We start from the raw sequence: 6501 nt of genomic DNA, 5'->3' as shown, positions 1-6501 counted from the left end.
GTCATAGGAACAGATTTTATAAAGGGGCAAATAATGTTATACAAATATTTAGATCATCGATGGTACGGCCTGATTCAGGGTTAATATTTAGTATCAGGAGAAAGAAGGAAACTGTGTTTACAACTCTGTTTAGAATCAACACCACATTATGTCTCTTAAATAATAAAAATAATAATAATAAATTAAAGGCAATAAACCAGACTATAGACAGCAATGTGTTTGAGTATTTACGTGGCAGCATATAGAGTGTTCTACTCTGAGTTTGTAACCGCCTGGTGTAACTAAGATAAAGCAAATATCTTTATGAAATAATCTGCTCTCCTTGAGTGTACATCATAAAACACCAGATGTACTGGTAATTTATAAAAATGATTTTTTAAATAATTAATGCAGAATTTTTATGGCAGTAATTGATAATTTAGCTAATTATAAATTATACATCTCAAATCCTATCATCTGTATGTAAGCATATTAGGCAGCATAGGGGTTACATAAAATCCTAGCCTGGATGCTATGGTCCCAGTCTCACCACTTATGAGCATAATGACATTCTAACACATGGATTGTTCTGTCTTAGTTCCTTTTTCTGTAATATTATTTCTTTTATTTTTAAAATTCTTGTGCTCACTTCGGCAGCATATATACCAAAACTGGAACTATGCAAAGAAGATCAGCATGGCCCCTGCGCAAGGATGACATGCAAATCCATGAAGCGTTCCATATTTAAAAAATAATAATAATAAAATAAATTAAAATAAAATTCTTATAAAAAATCAAAGGTTTATTATAGTGATTACATCAATCAATGTTTGTAAAGCTACTGGAATAATATGTAACTCACAGTAGGCATTTTGTTAATGTTAGTTATTATCTAAAGATGATATTAGATTCATGAAGAATATGCTTATTTTATCCCCAAAGTATCTTCATTACTTCACGAAACAAATCTAATTGTTTTACTAAGTTAGTAATAAAGAAACGAGTACAAAAATATAAAAAACAATTCATCTTAACAATGTTTTAAGGGCACATAAAATTATTCCTATTTTAAAATATATTTTTGAGCAATATTCATTAAAATCTGATAAATGGTTATAACCAGAGACAGGAATTTGAATGAGTTCAGGGATAATAGTTTTTTTCACATTCTAGCATATACTTCAAAAAAGTATTTTATTTTTCATTATTTCAACTATATTTTGTGTCTTTTCCTAGTCAAAATTATAATGTGTATGTGTGTGTGTGTGTGTGTGTGTGTGTGTGTGTGTGTTTGGAGAGAGACAGAATATCAAATATTAGGAAATAGATATTAGGAAAACTATAATTAAAGTGAGACAACACCAATTGTCCTGTCTTTAAGTCATAAACTCAATTATGTAAAACTAAGATGCTTTGCAGCAATTTTCTTTCTCTTTACACACACACACACACACACACACACACACACATGCACACAAACATATATACCATAACTACAGTAGTTCTATTTGGGTCTACAGTCAGTGCTTCATTCCATTAACGTCTTTATTTGCTAAACTCAGGAATTTTTGCCAGGAGTTAACTCAATTCTTTGCAAAGTATGGCTCCATAATCCAAACAAGTATTAGAAGGAAGGTTTTTCTGGTTGATAATGTGTTCAGGTGCCGCTCTTCCACAAATAGCACTGACTATATAATCTGGCTTTCAATCACTGGGGCAGCATCAGCATGGAATCATTCCCTGAAGGAAGTTTGCATTTCGTTCTGTCCCTGAAAGCGTATCGCACAGATAGGCTGAATAATGTTTATCTCCAAGGAAGCTCACAATTAAAATGATTAAGTGACATGCTCAATGTCTTACCAACATTGGAGTCAGGAAGGGAAGGCAGATATTCTGAAATTTAGTTCAGAATTGAAGGTCACTGTGTCATAATGGCTGTTTCTATGCAAGTGAGAAATAGTTATTTTCTCATTCATACTTTCAGAATTTCTCAGTGTTAACAAGAGAGCCACAGGCCCAAAATGGAACCACTTATGTCACTGAATGCCCCACATCAGCAAACCAAGACTTAATACCTAATCTAACTGTAGTTTAAACCCTCCCATCCCCCACTGCCCACCTACCCACCACCTTCATAAAGGTATTCTTTAACCAGTCAAAACAGGCAGCACCAGGAAATTTACTGGTAGACCCCGTCTGGTCCCCCTTAGGAAGGTGACCTTGCCTAAAACAATGCATCCTTTGCTAATAATTTCCTCTTTTCTTTTTCTCTGTCTTTAAAAACCTTTCTGCAGCTTGATGGAATTCCTTTCTATATGCAGAATAGGATGCCGGCCAATTCATGAATCTTTTAATAAAGCCAATTTGGGGGCACCTGGGTGGCTTAGTCAGTTAAGTGGTTGAGTGTCTGATTGTGGCTCAGGTCATGATCTCACAGTCCCTGAGTTCAAACCCTCCGTCAGCTGTGCAGACAGCTCAGGGCCTGGAGCCTGCTTCCCATTCTGTGTCTCCCTCTCTCTACCCCTCCCCAATAGTGCTCTGTCTCTCCCAAAAATAAAATAAAAACATAACAAATTAAAAAAAAAATAAAGCCTACTTGGTGTTTTAAATTACTGGAATTTAAAATTTGCATTTTTTAACAGATTTAGTGGCAGATTTAATAACTGATGGAGATAGCTTCAGAGCCAGTGAGAAACAGGCAGGATATCTGCAAATTCCCTTTTGAGTTCATCGTTTTTCTCACCATTTCCAAAGGCTGTGAGGTTAGTTCTCCCGGTTTTGAGCTCTGCTTTCTTCGTGTTGTGCTAAAGATCTCAGATCTATGGCTTTCCACTCCAAGTTTAATAGATCATTCTAGGATGACTGGAGGTTCTAATAGAATGCCAGTCAGCCTTTGGCTCAGTCTGCAATTCCACATCGGAATCCTTTCCTGATTCCAGTCCAAAGTCCCCACTGGTTAGCATTTACTGGCCTAGTCTTTCCACAGTTCCTCTCAGTCATCTCCAGTGGAATCTGCTGGTTTTGTCCACACTGGGGAGTGCCGATGGTATACAAAGGACCTTGTGTTGGCCAGCCCACGGTAATGCTAAACACTAGCCCTTGATTCTGTTCTCCAATTCCATGTGGGGAACCTCTGGTGGCATTTGTAGTTCTCCATTTATTTTGAATTAGTGTATAGTCACCATTCTTTGAGGTCTGCTGCTTTAGTCCTTTCCCCAGTCTCTAGTTCTTTGGTTACTGCTACTTAATTAGTTACTGTTGGTTTCAGTTAATGTAGACATGAGGTAAAGCCAAACTGCTTGCTAAAGGGGATCTCAAATGCCAAAAAGCTGCAAAACTTGGTGGACATAGGTTGAATATTTAAGAGCTGTTAGAGTGCACACCACCCACATCAAAGACTCCCATGTTAAGATAAGTTGATCAAGAACTGGGTAAGATTGATACTAATTCACCCACCAACCTCAAGAGAATTTCTGTATGATAAGCTGCCAGAGGCCGGTTCCAGCAGGCTGGGGCAGTCCCTGAAGGATGGACAGTGTCGGCGATAGAATGAGAGAGCCTCGAGATTCTTTCTGGTCGCCAGGCAGGCATCTCTGCTCTGACTGGGGCTCAACTTTATTTTATAAGTAAGTGTTTGGGGGATGGCACAGAAGTGGCATTTGCCTTAGACAATGATTTCTGATGACAAACTTCTTTGATATGTAAAAATTTCCCAGAACATAGATTTGTAGAAGACTCCTGCATAACCTTTATCAATAGTGATTGAGGTAGGGGATTTAGATGCTTATCCTATGGGGAAGGAAGGTACCTTTAGCATACAAGACAATGTTTTTACCATAAAAATGGTGAAGTTAGTTCTTTGTGGGCAGGGGTCAACAGCTTGTTTGTTTAAGGTGAAGAATCAAAAAAACAGGTCTTTCAGGAAACACAACGTTTGCTCCCATAATCACAAAAGAAGAAATTCCTACAATAGGTTCCTTCACAGGCAGCAATCAGCATATTCAAGGCCAGAATAAGTCACTCCAAATACTGATCACAAATGCCTTGGGAGGGCCGATGCTCCAAGTAGTACCAACTGGGTGGGGGTGGATATCTGTCCTTAACTCTAAATTAGGCTCTTTGTCTCAGGGCCAGACTCAATTGTAACTCTTGTGTTCTTAGCCCCCTTTATTACCTAAGTCTTGGATCTGCAAGGCTCATAGGAAGAGCTTTTTGACAATCATCCACAGTGCTTTCATCTGAAGTCTCTTTTGAAAAGGCAAGAATATGCTTTTCCTTATGAGCAATCTATATAGAGAATATCGGTCTGATCTGGAATATTGTGAGGCCTGGTCAATACCAGCAGCCTCATTTCCAACATGAGCCAGTAGTAGCAGACGGAGATACCAGTTTTTGTTTCTCATGGCAGGAGCTGTGCAAACGCTGCCATTTCCTTGCTGTGACTTTAATTCAGTGAGGCCGGTACGGCTCCCAGCAATAAGCTACACCATGAAACAGCACATAACCCCTACTCTGCAGCACATCATTCTTAGATATTAATCTGGCACCAAAGAAACACAAAGGTTTAGCTAAAAAAAATAATAATAAAAATGGGAAACTTTATAAAGGGTCAAGTATACCACCCTCCAATATACATGCTTACCTTATATCTAAAAATTATTGCCTCAGAAGCAATAAATATCTACAGTAGTGGCATAATTTTATTCAGCTTATTTTGTTTCCTAAAAGAATTTGGCTTGGTAACATTATGTTGGGGGCCCTAAAACAAGGCGGGACAGAAATATCAGTTGCACCCCATTTGTGGCTAGAGGTGGCTGGAGAGAAATGTGAGTTCAACTCCCACTGGCGCTCAGGCCACCAAAGTGCTGCCAACCCTCAGTGGAATTATAACCTAAAATCACAATGGCCATTATGAGGAATATTCCTATTAGATATGGTCACTTAAGAAGGGCACTTAAAAGAAAGATTTCAAAATTCCAAAAATAGCTTTATTAAAAGTTTTGTCACAAAAATCTGATAAAAAATGAAAAAGACACAAAAGTTACCTAATACAAAAGACTTATGAAAATTTTACCGCTTCCCTCTATCCCCCTTTATCGGAATCCTCATTCTGCTTCTCTTCTATCTAAATTGCTTTTACAGGACTGTAAACAAAAGTCCAGAGACTCTGAGGGATTATCCGGTGAAAGCTATGTCACTCCTTTATTTATTTATTTTTTTTGCAAATAGTTTATTGTCAAATTAGTTTCCACATAACACCCAGTGCTCATCCCCACGAGTGCCCTCCTCCATGCCCATCCCTCCGTCCCCCTTACATCCATCAGTCCTCAGTTTTTGTCAGCATTCAAGAGTCTCTCATGGTTTGCCTCTCTCCCTTTCCCCCACCATTTCCCCCCTTCTTCTCCCCCTTGTTCCTCCGTCAAGTTCCTCCTAATCCTCCTATACGTGCAAACATATGATATTTGTCCTTCTCTGCCTGACTTATTTCGCTAAGCCTAACACCCTCAAGGTCCATCCATGTTGCTACACATGGCCAGATTTCATTGTTTCTCATTGCCATGTGGTATTCCATGGTATAGATAAACCACATCTTCTTGATCCATTCTTCCGTGGCTGAACACTTAGGCTCTTTCCATGTTTTGGCTATTGTAGAGAGTGCTGCTATGAACATTGGGGTACATGTGCTCCTATGCCTCAGCATTTCTATATCCCTTGGGTAAATTCCTAGCAGTGCTATTGCTGGGTCATAGGGGAGTTCCATTGTTAATTTTTTGAGGAATCTCCACACTGTTTTCCAGAGGGGCTGTACCAGTTTACATTCCCACCAACAGTGTAGGAGGGTGCCCGTTTCTCCACATCCTTGCCAGCATCTCGTGTTCTCTGATTTGCTCATTTTAGCCACTCTGACTGGTGTGAGGTGGTATCTAAGTGTCGTTTTGATTTGTATTTCCCTGATGAGGAGGGATGCTGAGCATCGTTTCATGTGTCTGTTGGCCATCTGGATGTCCTCTTTGGAGAAGTGTCTGTTCATATCTTCTGCCCATTTCTTCACTGGGTTGTTTGTTTTTCGGGTATGGAGTTTGGTGAGTTCCTTATAGATTCTGGATATCAACCCTTTATCTGATATGTCGTTTGCAACTATCTTTTCCCATTCCGTTGGTTGCCTATTAGTTTTGTGGGTTGTTTCCTTTGCCGTGCAGAAGCTTTTAATCTTGATGAGGTCCCAATCGTTTATTTTTGCCCTTGATTCCTTTGCTTTGGGGGATGTGTCAAGTAAGAAAGAGGTTGCTGCAGTGGAGGTCAAAGAGGTTGTTTCCTGCTTTCTCCTCTAGGGTTTTGATGGTTTCCTGTCTCACATTCAGGTCCTTTATCCATTTTGAGTTTATTTTTGTGTATGGTGTGAGAAATTGATCTAGTTTCATTCTTCTGCTTGTTGCTGTCCAGTTCTCCCAACACCATCTGTTAAAAAGGCTTTTTTCCATTGGATATTCTTTCCTGTTTTGTCAAATATCAGTTGGCTGT

The 6501-nt window shown here is 39.1% G+C and overlaps 1 non-coding gene across 1 annotated transcript; it reads left to right on the top strand.

Moving 5' to 3' along the window:
• Nucleotides 1-620: 620 nt before the first annotated feature.
• Nucleotides 621-727, top strand: LOC120245426. Its single transcript, XR_005531781.1, has one exon. It is a non-coding gene; the product is annotated as a U6 spliceosomal RNA (small nuclear RNA).
• The last annotated feature ends 5774 nt before the right edge of the window (nt 728-6501 follow it).

Source organism: Hyaena hyaena, unplaced genomic scaffold (genome assembly GCF_003009895.1).
Source record: "Hyaena hyaena isolate Hyena2069 unplaced genomic scaffold, ASM300989v1 scaffold_416, whole genome shotgun sequence".
Taxonomy (NCBI): Eukaryota; Metazoa; Chordata; class Mammalia; order Carnivora; family Hyaenidae; genus Hyaena; species Hyaena hyaena.
This window is presented reverse-complemented; position numbering and strand designations above follow the sequence as displayed.